The 14,736-nt window shown below is 36.7% G+C and overlaps 1 protein-coding gene across 1 annotated transcript in view; it reads right to left on the bottom strand.

The window, feature by feature from the left end:
* The window catches only part of LOC139137217 (interleukin-6 receptor subunit beta-like), a 214,714-nt gene extending 211,264 nt beyond the window's left edge, over positions 1-3,450 (bottom strand). The window contains exon 1 of the mRNA XM_070705206.1: positions 3,029-3,450. The gene's annotated coding sequence lies outside the window, so the exon portion shown is untranslated. The remainder of the gene's footprint in view (positions 1-3,028) is intronic.
* Positions 3,451-14,736: the final 11,286 nt, after the last annotated feature.

Genomic DNA, 14,736 nt, shown 5'->3' with positions numbered 1-14,736 from the left:
AGGGTTTCAAGGTCAACAATATAATCATAAGGTTGACCAGCTATGAAAGCATCATCCACCACTATAGATAGATGTGACACATACACAGAAGCTAAAGAAAACAAAAGGAAATCAGTAGTGAGGTAGGGTGGGATGGAGGGTGGTGTCAGGTAGGTCAAAACCAATAGCTGTTGACCTCAAGTTGACCTCATCCAAGGACCACCACACTCACAGCCTCAAACCAAGTCTATTCAATACCGTAGCAGTAAAACATGTATTATTATTTAATATATTATGCAGGAAAGCTGATGTGCACTTGTAAATCTGGAAAGATCACTTGGGAGAGAATTATCATCAAATTGCAATATATACACACACATGCATGATTAGCTGTTATTAGGAATGTTAAAAAATATCAAATTAGTATTCAAGTAAATTTACCTCTCAAAATGATCAAGCCTGTCAATGACAGCTGCTGTCACATCTCTGATGGCAACACAGGGCTCAAGCCTAATTTCTGTCGACTGTTTACCATCAGGACCTTTTACAATGAAATGGAAAGGCAGATTCCTGGAAATTAACTGATATTGCCTCAGTTTTGCCTTTTCCCTGTCCCTGCCTTCACTGTTGAGTTTTATTTTCCATTCCTTGAACCATCTGACAAATAAATAAAAAATTCATTGTATATGCGGTGAGTTCAGTTTTAATGAAAGTACAAAATACTCACCAGAAAACAGAGAAATTGATAAGTTATTCAACTGAAATATATATTTTATGTGTGCATGAATGTAATAAATATTAAATTAAAAAAGTCACTGGGCATCTTCAGGTAAATCATATAATTATTGACCTCTGAAGTCAGGTGGACTGCTTACATTACTATTGAATTTCAAGGGAAAAATTAGTTATTTTTTGTAAAAATTGAACACTGAAAATACCTCCTTAATTTTCGAAGACTGTTCCATGACAAACCAATGTCTGACTTCAAGGTCAAATCACAATCATCCGGAATGTCCGGTGTGTAACTTGCCAATGCTGATTGTCGTTCTTCCCCTGGTAATGCCTTAAATTCAGCACAAATCTGAGAAGCAACTGAATTAGTGTTCTGGCCACTTATTTGCTGTGGATCTTCAATTGAGGCTGTTGAAGTACTCCAATGGAATAGAAAAGATTCCAAGGATTGAAGAACTGACCATCAAAATTGTGAAGCGGAAACTTAAGTTAGCAGAATCAGACCAAGACGTACCGGTAGTAAGGTTCAAAACTATGCCAAATCTGCAAGGAGGTCTGTGCCTCGGTGTTTTAGAAGACACTTCTTCTGTGGCTTTTCTTGGTGCTGTCACAGGTTTCAGGTGGAAGGGCTACAATAATAAATCATACATCATATAACAAATTGCATAAATTAATGGATGTGCATCTTATTAGATAGCTTCTTCATTGTGACAATAATTGTCATTGATGTAGAGATACTGTTTTGCTAAAAATTTTCAGGCAAAATATTTCTGTCAGAACTATCACACATTTGTTACAGTTCAATAAATTTTAAGCTGACTGGTAGCTATTTTCTGGCTACTACGCTTTATCCATGGTCCAATAGCATATATAAGTAATTAAATTTTTACAAATAAATAGAGCTTACCATGCTTTAGTTTTGAACCTTACTACCGGTACGTCTTGGTCTGATTCTGCTAACTTAAGTTTCCGCTTCACAACTTTGATGGCCAGTTCTTCAAACCTTGGAATCTTTTCTATTCCATCGGAGTACTTCAACAGCCTCAATTGAAGAAATATCTTGACTGGAGGAAACATTTGTTTTACATGGCTCCTTCTCAGGGGGTAGAGCATAACTGTGCTCCACATCTACTGGCAATAGGGCTTCCTTATACGTACAGGAAATGTTCTGAGAGATTGCTCAAAGTGCAAGCTTCTCTGCATCCTTTCCAGTCATAATCACAGTGTATCTGTAATTCCACTATGATGTTACAGAGGGCAACTGGAATTTTGGTGATGGAAATTTCTGTCACTCTCATTCTACAGAGTGGACAAGTTGGTGATGTCCCAAGCCATTCCCTCAAACAATCTGAGCAGAACAAGTGATTTCACTCGCAAAGCAGTTGAACTGGGGATTTCAGAACCTCCTTGCAGATTTGGCATATATAATCTTGGCTAAGGGGCTTTAATATTCTATCCAGGTGAAGGGGAACATCTGTTCTGTACCTAGGAGTCGGACCTGCTTTGTCATCAATGATGTGACAGATCTGCTGTACTTTGATTAACTGCTCAATCTTGCCACTGTTTGTTGTATCGACATCAACATTGATTTATCCATGGATGTAAAAAATACTATTTTTTACATCCATGATTTATCATACCTTGCAAGACTATTCTTCCGCCTCCTTTTGCCATAGTGTCCACAGTTGTTAGTTCTACTGTGTCTACACCAATCTACGATTATGTTGCTCACTGCCACTTTCTTGCTTCTTGTCGCCACACTCAAAGCCATGTCTAGCCTCCTCTTGTTGCAATTCTTGCAAAATCTTGTTGGCTGTACCCCATACTCGTCGTTTTCCACAGACAAACCAAAACACTCATTCAGTTCGGTTGAAAACTGAGAACACGAATACTGTGTGCCGGTAAATTTGAGACAGCACATTCGGCAGTGTGTCCGCAAGATTTCGAGATGATACTCGTACGGTTTCGCCATGATACAGCCGGCAAATTTAGATTTGGCGCCACCCGACCACAACAGTGGTGTGAACAAGCCTGTTGCTAGGACACACGTCAGGTCAAAACATAGACAGTAGAGCCTAGAGGGGGGAGACCCCTCTACTGTCTATGGTCAAAATCAGGTCGAGTGCGACAGAAGCACAGGCGTGATGTTTACTGGGTAGTTTGTATAAGTGTCCTAATTAGCTACGGAACAGAACGTCTGAACATAGCATAACTACCCAGTAAACATCACGCCTGATGTGGATGACCTTTTTGATAAGACCATGGATGTAAAAAATAGACTATGGGACTGGGAGAGAAATATCAATCACTGACTTACTGTGAGTTGAAGTATAAACTGCGTTAAGATGGTCATCTTGTTGTTGTTACTATCTTTTGGTGGCTCCACGATGTCACGAACAAGAGATACATACACCGAGGCAGGTACCGGCTTCAATCTGATTAAAATCAGATGTACAGTACGGCGACGTCTACGTAAGCGTACGCGACCGCGGTATTCTCTTGCTGTGGCCAGATCTCACAACATCTGACCATAGAAGATCGCGTTCAAATCTCGCGCTGATCAAGAGTTTCGACACACTCCAAACAGTGGCGGCGCTCTCACTTCCGTTTCACTTCTGCTCCCGCTGGCGCTTTCTCCTGGGGTGCGTTTGGCTGGTTCCCGCCTCAGTGACAAGCACAAAGAGGCAGGTAACGGGAAACCGCCATGTATCGAATTACGAAATCTGATTGGTTGAATCATGGGGCGCTGTCATTGGCTGTTCAATTTTATTCGGAAGTAACGCTAAAATTATCACAGCGAACGTGGCTAGAATTTAATCGTGGATTTAATTAACATTCTTACAAGTTTTGAAATATTGGCAGGTACCAGACTAGACTAAAAAGCACGCGATAAAAAATGATGCACTATGTGCGGGCATGCGCAATCAACAACTTCCGGGAGACCAAAAACTGTCTCATTTCAAAATGGCGGTTTGCCGGTATCTGCGTCTTACTTCGTGCTGCGTCTAGCTAGTCACGTGAGACGCAGTGATCAGCGAAGTGGTGCGTTCGATTATCTTCCTCGAGGCACCCTAGGGGCCCGGGCGGCCCGGGGCGCCCCAGTTTCTGTTCGATTATCGTGTGACGTCATTGTCGGGGTACCTCGGGGTGGATTTCACCGCCCCTGCTCGTCGAGTCGGGGAAGTGCGGGGCACTGCATAACAAATATGGCGGACGACAAACAGACAACACTAGTGCTCATGGAGAAAAGTCGTATGTATAGGGCCGTTCACAGTTTACGTCACTGTTCTCTCATTAATATGCAAAAATAAATATTTGTCCGCATTTTTAGATTACGCTTTTGAAAATTACGTATGCAAAAACGACGAAAATACATCTCAGTGGGCGACAGTACTTTTGTTGTGTGTCTTAGACGTGGCTCACATACAACAAAACAAACAAACATGATTTTGTTTTGTTTGTATTATTTATGACACACTTATGGTTTTATTTGCAGTGAAGATGTAACATTTAATCTTAAATCACCTGCTGTCTGCTCATTTCATTGCCCATTTCCCATTCTTCATTACCACATAGTAGTTTCCCCAAAACCATCAAACTCATTCAATTCTAATCAAAACACATTCGCTTTTGTTAAGAAAAACATTGGTAAGATAATTCACTATAACAGTGTTCGCATTTACGAATAAAACATGCATATATAGAAAACTCATAACAATGAAAAAATGTGTAGAGAGTCGATCCAATGCGTAATAATATTACGCATTGGATTGAGTCTCTACGCATTTTTTCATTGTTATGAGTTTTCTATACGCAAACGATAATAGTAAAATGTTTGCAGGCTGTCTCTCTTCTTGTGGTATTTTGACAAAATCCATACATTCAGATTTACACATTTCTGGAAAACACTGGTGAGCAATTACAATTTCAGCATACTTCCTCTAATCAGAAGGTCATGTATACTGTACAATTGTTCATATTCAGTTATTGTTCCTCAAGCTTGAAATGGTTTATGCTTTATAAAACTCCAGAGCTACTGCTTGATTTTTATTGATGCTGCAGTGTGCATCGAACAATTGCCAAGATTTTTTTTTTCCGAGTCGCAATGGTCCATAATTGTTTTTCCATCAGCCACTTAAAGCCAGATTTTTTTTTTTCGAGCAACTCCACCTGGCATCTTTTTTTTCCCCCAAATCTTCCAAGCCCCCCCCCCCAGGATATCAAATGGTCCACCCCTAAAAAAAATATTCACGACTCAGAGTACAAGCTGCAAAAACAGCCACGCATGCAACATTGATAAAATTTGTCCGCATTTCAAGCTGCGTGTCCGATGTCGCGCGCGTACAGCTATATTTAGTAACAGACCTGTAACCGTGAACAGCGCTATTGGTTGGTACAGTTAATCAAAACAATTGACGTGACATGGTGGAGTTGTTGAAAATGAACAAGCAAAAATATAGCTATTCTGTGGTGAAATCTTTGATTTCCGGGTGTATTGTTGTTGTCGTCTGACATTTTGTCCCCCCCCCCCCCCCCCCGGTAACGTTCGATTTTCCCACTTCCCCGAGGAGCCCCACCATAACATCATGACGTCACTTAGGGCTCCCCGAGGATCATAATCGAACGCAGCCCTGTAAACCAGTTCATGCAGTTAGCTGGGCAGTACACATAACCAGTACGCGGGGGGGGGGGAGGAGTATGTCGTGTGGTTGCAAATCTGTCACAGGAGTACCATTAGGACGTACGCCCTCTGTGGTTACTTCTGTAACCTCCATAAATGTAATGATCTCTACAAATGTAATATCAACCACAATTGTAATAAAATCAACCATAAATGTAATAAAGCAGTCAACCATTAATGTAACAACCCGCAACCACAAATGTAATAAACAAATTAACCATCCATAAATATAATAAACGAGCTTGTATATGTGATCATTTGTTTATCAATGCCCTGAGTAAGTAATAACTTTAGGCTAATAAGTCTAAGTGTAATGTTATTGCATACTTTCCTGAAACTAGGTTTCCTTTCTGAAACACAGAATAGAATACTTTGAGAACACTATCAGAAAACGGCGAGGTACTGATCAAACCGTTAGATAATGGAAGTGGAATAGCAGTTCTAGACATTGATAATTACATAATAAGGAAGCATCAAAATAACTAGTCAACCATTGATACCACAAAGTTTATGACAGATGACTCAGAACAAATAACAGAAATATACAACCTTATAACAGAAACTTACGACACAAAACATGTTGCGAGAACATATATCTATATTTCAATCAAGTAAAAACAATACGATCACTACCTTGAAGACAGTAGAACAAAATTACACATTGTCCGTGGGCTGGAGGGGCCCACCGTGCACCCACCCCCCATAAACCTACTACATGGGAATTTTTTTGTTCTTTTGGATCTGCTGAACTAGTAAAAAGATGTTAACATTGGATAATTTGGGATGCACTACCTGTCTGCACTGGTTTTTGATTTGTATGTACCGCAAAAAATGGCAAAAATGGGTAGGGTAGGGGGTACTATATCCTCCCCTAAATTGAGTAAACTAGCATGAAATAGCACAAACCTTACATTTTTGGAAAGCTCAGATACTGCTCTTTCTGACAAAGACCAATTTTAGCAATATTAATTTGTGTACATAGAATAGGACGGCTTTAAAATGAATTTTTTTGACAATTTTGAAATTTTTACCCAGAAATACCATGTAACAATTGTCATTTACTTTTTATTAAGCAAACTTTTCACAACTTTTTGTGTTTAAATTATTTATTCCGACATATTAAACAAGAAAAAAAGTGTTAACATCAGATATTTAACTATACACTACTTCTCTAGAGTCAATTTTGAATTGCGTGTATCTGTATGGGGTGTGCAAAAGCTGGGGGTAGGGGTACAACATTCTTTCCTTGATGAAGTAAACTGGCTTGAAATGCCATATACCTTATAGTTTTAGAAAGTTTAGATACAGGTCTTTCTAAAATGCATAAGGTTTTAGTAAAAAGATATGACGTCATAGAATTGGTCAACTTTAAATCGATTTTTTCTGGTAATTCAGCATTTTTAACCGGAAGAAAATACGATAACTATTGTTTCCTCCCAATGAAGCAAATCGAACAGATTTATGGATGTTATTTACTAATTGCAATGTGCTGAAGAAGAAAATAAATGTCAAAATTGGGTATTTACAATGCATTATTGTCTCTACTCACTAAAATTGCAAGTTTTGCTACATTGGTATATCGTGAATGGGCATTTTATTGTTATGCAATGAACTAATGCAAAACCTTAAAAAGAAGACTTTAAAACGCACACACATAGTCATATTGCCATTTTCTCCTTAAAGAAAATAGATTGTTGATGACTGTCAATTTTTATAAAATATTTTTTTATAAAATGATTTTGATAAGACGTATTTGGAAAATTGTCTATGCCTCCTTGTCTTACTTATACAGCAAGCATTACTAACAATCTATTAGGCCATGTGGGCGTCTACGTGCACCTCCCCCCCCAACCGCACAGGATAACAAACCTCTATTTTTCAGAAGCCTTGGGATCCCTAGAATAAGAAATAGGATTTTAACAGACAAAATATACTGACTCAATAGCTGTTACGGTCATGTTTTGAAGGGTACCGCAAAATCATGATTTTGTGACCCACATGGATTTTTGTCAAACCTGTCTTCATGTACGTCATCTGCTGAGCTTACTGTTTAACATGACCTGGCTTATGGGGTATCATTAGAATGATGATTTATTCTTCTTGAAAATGGTATATAGCAATATGCAATATCTTCTATAGTTTTCATGAAATAGGGCCATAATTTACCCAATACCCCAAAGTTTATGTCGCAAACAAAACTAATCTAAATTCTACCAATTATTTACCCAGACATAATACAAAGGGCAATGCTGTGTATTAACTTTGTGTTATTTGCTACAGGTACATGTTAGAAACCTAAAATAAACTTTTGACAGAAAAAATATTGGGATCCTGTAGCTGTAACAGTCATATTTTGAAGGGTCCTGCAAAATCGAAGTATTACTGAATCACATTTGTTTTTGTTAAACCTGTCTTCTTGTAAGTCTTCTGCTGAACTTATTTCAACAAAAAAGAGGCATATGCGGTATCATTTGAAAGTTAATTAACTATTCTTTAAAATGATATATTGCAATATGCAATCTCTTCTATAGTTTTCATGAAATGAGACCAAAACTTACCCCATACCCCAAAGTTTTATGTCGCAAGTTACAGTCAAAACTAATGTCAAATTCTACCAATTATTTTCCTAGACACTTTACAAAAGGCAATGCTTTGTATAAAATATATCTTATTTGGTACAGGGACATATTAAAAATATGAGTTAGACTTTTAACAGACAAAATATTGGGATTTGATGGTCCTAGCTTGAAATGTTTGGATGATTTACTTGGAGTTTAAGTAATACACAGATGAACCAAGAATAAAATGTGCAATATACACAAAAAATAAACAACTGGTGAGAAGGAAACTTACAACAGCTCGATCCATTAACTTTCCAATGTTGGATGTCAGAGAAAAATTAAAGATTTCAATTACTTCCTAGTTGTACGAGTAGTATTGTAACATTAAATGTGAAGCTTCTTGGTTTCAGATAAAAATGTGCAACTATATTTTGACAATTACTGCAAGCAAAGTATGTTGTAAGTCAACATTGTCTACAACAAGTTCAAACTTGTAATCAAAAGCAGACAACCACTGGTAATTGGTCGATGATAACTGATAAATTCGAACCTTGGAAGGAGTAAATATATGCAGTGTACTGATCAAAATTCAATAAGGTGTCAGAGAAATAGGTAGGCAACATTGTTGTTTATTCTGTTTGTGTGGTGAAGTGACCTGCTATTATCCATCATTACTTATCTCATTCAATCTACACATGATTTCACTCGGCTGCCCCCATCTTTGTGATGATTTTCTTAATCAAGTGACGACATGACACCTTTTTTATGTTTTTGTAACAAAATGATTGGAACAAATACAAATAAACTGTATTCTGTTTTAACGGTATGGTGCATCTTGCCATATGCCTTTTTGTGGATTGAAATCCCTTATCAGTGTTTGGGGTTTCCTCCATGACATATTTGCTTAAGTTGGTCCACTACATAAAACATAGCCTCAACTTTTTCCTTGATCAAATTTCACTACAAATGGACACCAATTAAGACTACATTATTTTTCAGTGTCTTCGACATTGTTTTTACAATGTATTCGGGTTGGTATAGGTCATTAAAGGTTGCAGACAAATATATTGCTTCCAATTGGCCAAAAATAAGCCGAGTTTCTCCAGGGACTTTCATACGAAAATGCAAAGCTATCAGATAAACACCAATTAGACAAAAGCACTTTTTGACCAAATTGACAACAATTGCTCCAAAAATACAATTTTTTTATTTTCTCACTGTATGAAAATATCTGACTTAAGTCATCCAAAGGACCTGTATACTGAATATCAAAATGTATGACAAGGGGTTTTGAAGAAAAGAAATAGATCTGCAATGACAAAGATAGCCTCAAAAATACAAAGTTGCATATCTTGGCACTATTTTACAAAATCTTATTGCTGTCATCCCAGGGGATATATATAATCAATATTAATGTGTCTGACCTGAACTTTTAAATGAGATTTTTGTCAAAACATGACAATAATTCAATAATTGCCTTAAAATTTAAATTTAAAAATATAACACCGGAACAAATGTCAATAAGGTTATCCCTGCAGAACAGTATATTTAGATTTCTGTGGCAATACAGAGTTCATTTGCTTCTTCAAGCATAACCATCTTTTCCTTAAACTTTAGCCTCCTTCAACAACACAATTGTGATATACCACGGTAGTCTACAACAAAACTGAGTGAGAAAAGTAGAAATATAGACATAATATTAATAAATTTTAGTATATTTCTTTCACAAATGAAAACCTATGGTAGATAAAAGAATGTCATAAAATGTATATCATTATAGGGGTTAGCCCATCAACTTGCGCAAAATAACATTGGAAATGTAATTCAATAGAATGTAACAGTTTAATGATCATATGAGTTCTGTGTTTTGATAAAAAAATTTTGTTAAAACACTCTTATTTATCACTGGTGTTAGTGACCTCCCCTGCTTATGCATGTGGCACCTTGTTGAGTCTGATTACCCAGCATACTGTGGAAACAGGATGCTGATGTTTAAAACCAGTCCTTATGGCTGCTTTCACACAATTTATATTATTTAAATTTAATGACAATATTGTAAATGTAAACAATACCAGTACAGTCACACATACAAATGCGATGTTGACAAGCTAAATATTGTTTTATAACATTCTTTTTGTAGTGGAATAACAACTTACAATGGAAAAATATAAATAATGAAAAGAATTATCAAAAGCAAGCATTACAGGCCCTCTAAATTTTGAGAGTTGTAATATAATAACTTAAACAATTATCCCAAAACCATTCACAGGATACAGCTCAAGTTGTAACTACAAAATGGTACACCAATATGAGAAGTAACATATGTACATAATACCCCACTTACATTGACATTTCTTTCACATTCCTCTTCCAAAACAAACTTCTTACCATCTGTTGTGAAGGCAGTGTCATAGCATTCAAAGATACCGCCAAAATAAATAAAAATTCACTGTTACGTTAGAATACACACCGTATATAGACACCATTTCATATTAAAAATTAGTCTTTTTAATACTCTCTGTTTTCAAAAGACATGCCATAAATCTTCAAAAGACAGTTTATGTTTTACTTTGTTTGCACATAAAAATGATATCAATCTTGGTGTGAAGTGGAGCTGACAACATTTATCCTAAATGGACAGTGACACATATGATTTGAATAAAATATCACTTTTAACATGGTGGTCATTTCCTTCTTTTGGCAGGTTACTTCTGAACATAAAGTACATGATCATCATACAAATTAAAATGCCTCTTATTCAAAATGTAAAAATTTTATTGCCAAACAAAAACGTAGCTTTGAGTAATAGCATTTACAGAAAATAATGTGAAAATTTAAGAAAATTTGACCAAGCCATTATGGAGCTAAATTGTTTGGAAATCTTGAAATCGGAAGAATACAGAAGCCAGGAAATCGGGTGATTTGCAAACATTAGCATAAGTTCATACTTCTTTATCAAGCAACTTACAACTACTTGACAACCTTGAAGATGAACCCAACCAATACTTTAATGTTGGGTTAACAAATTCATTAAAATTAAATGAATTTTTGCAAAAAAAAAAGTGATTTTGGAGCAAAATACCCTGTGTTGGGTGCAGCGCTCCTTAAAAGGCAAGTTTTATACCACTGCAAAGTCTCCGTGCAACCAGGTGACACATTCTAAACTTTCTAATTAAGCGGGCGGTTAGATCGGCTCTGACGAGCCAACTTTATTTTTTTTCCAGCGAAAAAATGTTGGACTCCTCAGAGTAGATCTAAACTCCAGCCACAGACAAATAGAAAAACAGACTAGCAACGCGGCATGCCTTTTGTTCCATGGTCGTCTCGGTAGACTATGGCCTTTTCATATCAAAATGAGCTTCAAAGGTGTTAAACTTTTTGGAAACTTTGTTTGTGGTTGATAATTGCGCGAGATTATGCGAAAAATACGACGAGATGGCATCGTGCTGCCAGTCGCGTAGCAACCATAGTTACTTCATGAGCTCTCATGGCAGAAACACTGCTTCATCCCAATCAAAACATAACACGCCAGCAGTTTCATAAACATGTCCTAACTTGACGAACGTGTAAAAGGTGGTATGACTGACCGTAAACCATTGAGTAAAACCAGACAGTATCGATAAAAGACTTTCAAATTTGGTTCAAACACACTCATTATATATTCATAAAAGTATGAAAGGAATTTTTAAAACGGTAAAACTCACTTTCTTGAAGCTCAAAACACTCCCGTTTTCGCCAGCACGCCAATTCCGCTCAGCACCACATGACAACAACAACACAAATTTTGCCGAACATACTTTCGCTTAACAATTGGCGAAAATCCGAAAATTACCGAAGGATGCATGGTCGGCACTCTTCGGAAAAGAGACGAGAGCTACCTGAGGCGAGGATGGGTTAAGTAATCGCTTCACGCCTTGAACAATACCCGATGCTAGTCTGTTTCTCTTTGTCTGTGCTCCAGCTAAATTAACAAGTTTAGTTAAGAACGCACTCTAGATCGGGCTAAATTTCGTAATTATCGGATATATCGCTGAATAAAATTTTGTACTCCTCAGAGCCGATCTAAACTCCAGCTAAATTAGAAAGTTTAGAGGCGCTCTCTTAATTCGCGGCTCTGTGGAGTCCAATTTTTTTCCAGCGATATGTCCGATATTTAATAAAGATAGAAAAATGCATTTCCATTAGTTTGTTCAAAGCCATTGTGGTAAAAACGAGGGTCTTTGATTTATTCTTTCATCTTTTTTATCTTTTATTTTGAACCTTCATATCAAATACATGGGTATGTAAATATTACAGTGACATGGATACGCAAGTATCTAAGTGGCAGTTAAAACAAAGGAAAATGAACTTGTTGTAAGAGGTTTAATGTACATTACACTCTTTATCGTTTCAATCTTTTTAATACATCAGCCTTTGCACCCAGCTCCTTCTCTATGTTGTAAACTCATTTTTAGTTAAACTTCAATCGGTGTATTTTCATAGGTCACCCAATACTTATGGATGCTCCATTTACCAAGGAGTATTAAAAGTTGAAAGACATAACGTTTTTCTTTAGGTTTGACGTACAGATAATAGAAAAACAGGAATCTTTTGCCACATTGTATGCTGATGTTATAAATTGCTGGCATTATCTAAACGAAAATATGACTGGGGTAAAACCATGCACTCATGTCTCATCTTTGCTTCCACTTGGCATTTCACCTACCCACTCTCAAGAAGTTTGTTCGAAATTCTTCTTTTACGTTTTACAAAACTGTCAACAAGACGTTGTACTTTACAGAGAATATCATTGGGAATACCAGTTACTGGGGATAGATACATAATTTTTGAAACAGCGAGAGACTTTGTGATGAGAATACGGCCATAAATCGTAAGTTGCCACCTTCTCCACACTTCCAGTATTTTTTCCTAATAATTTCAAATTATCATCCCAGTTTAACTTCTTACACAGAGGATCATCATACCAAAAATACACTCCTAAAGTTTTCACATGATTGTCAGTCCAGCTAATATCGCCCACTGTATCGTTACATTTTCTTAAATTACCCAGGTTAAAAGCCTGTGTTTTCTTTTTATTTAACTTTAACCCACTACATCCCTGAAACTTCTCCATTACTTTGAGAACAGAATCAACTGAAGTCAACTCAAGAGTGTTGTATCATCTGCCAGCAAAGATAAAGATTTATTCTTCCATTTTGACTGACAGGTGTAATAACGTTCTTTCCCATGACCATGGCTCAGAGAAACAATGCCTGTTGCACATGCTTAGTGCTCACAAAACTATTACCACCGCACTACTCGTCAAGTATTTAAGATGTGAGATATCATTAACCCTGGAACGCTGAAGGGTCTAGGGGAATGTTCAAAATTTACTTCCAGGGGGGCCCATTTTCCCAAAGAAAAATTAGGGGGGGAGGAGACAAAAATACCACAAACTTTTAGGGTTGGCTGAGGAAAAAACACGTCAATTAAGTGATTGCCAAGAATTCCTGATCTACAAAATTATGCATGGCTGTCAAAAAATATCTGCCGAAAAATTTACAAATTTGCTAGCTCCTACGTTGAAAAAGGTTTGATTTTCCAATATATTTGTGCATGTGCATCCAGAAGATCATGTGCATCAATAGTTTGGTGCCAGATTGTTGAAATATTGACCATAGCATCCTGTGTACACAAGAAATGTTCAAGAAGTGATTTCCGTGTGTATGAATCAAGGAGAACTGTTGGTAGGCTCACACAATGTGTGATTATACTAATACTTTAGAATCCCATTGGTTCTGATTTGTATGATCAAGGATGATTCTCATGACGGTTGGAAGAAAGGCCAAAAGACAAATTAACATGTTTTGTTCCCTGTCATCAGAAAACATGTACATCATGACCATATTTTTAAAAAATGTGAAATATGCATGCTCTGTCAACTTTGATAAAAAAAATGTACTGCTAACAAAGTGTGAACTTTGACGTATCTATAGGGTTATCTGCATTTATGAACATCGAATTGTGAATGTAACTAGCAGAAATATAACATATACATTATGTGAATCCATGATGTTATGGATAGGGTGTTCTGTTCAACAAAGGTTCTGAAATATGCCTTAGGAGTGTTGCTTTAGGTGGCAGCCACTTTGTTTAATAGCAACTAAATTTGGGGAAAAAAAGAGTAAAGAAAACGTTTCCCCAATTTTCACGGTGAGTCTGCAAGTTATTCAGCATCATCAGATGAAAATTGCTGGACTTATACATGTGGAGACCTGCAAATTGTGTACCATTAAACTTCAAAGATAGATATCACTTTACCAATTATGAGCTTTGACAACTTATGTGCTTGTCTTTGTGTGTATCATGTGTATCAGTGAGAAAACTGACATTGTGGTCATGTCTATTTACACAAATTGCACTGTTAAAAGTACAGAGAGGATCTGCATGGTACCCCAGAAGGAAAGTATAAAATGACTGGTTTTGCCTTGCAATCAGATAAATAACGCTAGGTTTGATGCAAATAGCGATTTACTTGGCATAAGGTAGATGACTACCCAGGGGCTATGCAAAATTAGTCATTACATAGAATAGCATACATGTAGAAATGTCAGAAAACATACTAGGAATATTGTCAATTTCATAAAACTTTCACAAAAGATCCACTGAAAGGTGCTTTATTGAAAAATATAAAACAAATACCATGTTACTGCGCTTGATTTTTAAAGAGAATCATAATTGTATGTTTTTCTTTGAAAAAAAAATCACTGATGCAAAAGTGCTAACTCAGCGTTTTTTCTCCAT

The sequence above is a fragment of the Ptychodera flava genome, chromosome 7 (assembly GCF_041260155.1).
Source record: "Ptychodera flava strain L36383 chromosome 7, AS_Pfla_20210202, whole genome shotgun sequence".
Taxonomy (NCBI): Eukaryota; Metazoa; Hemichordata; class Enteropneusta; family Ptychoderidae; genus Ptychodera; species Ptychodera flava.
The sequence above is the reverse complement of the archived record's forward strand: the minus strand, read 5'-3'. Positions and strand labels throughout refer to the sequence as shown.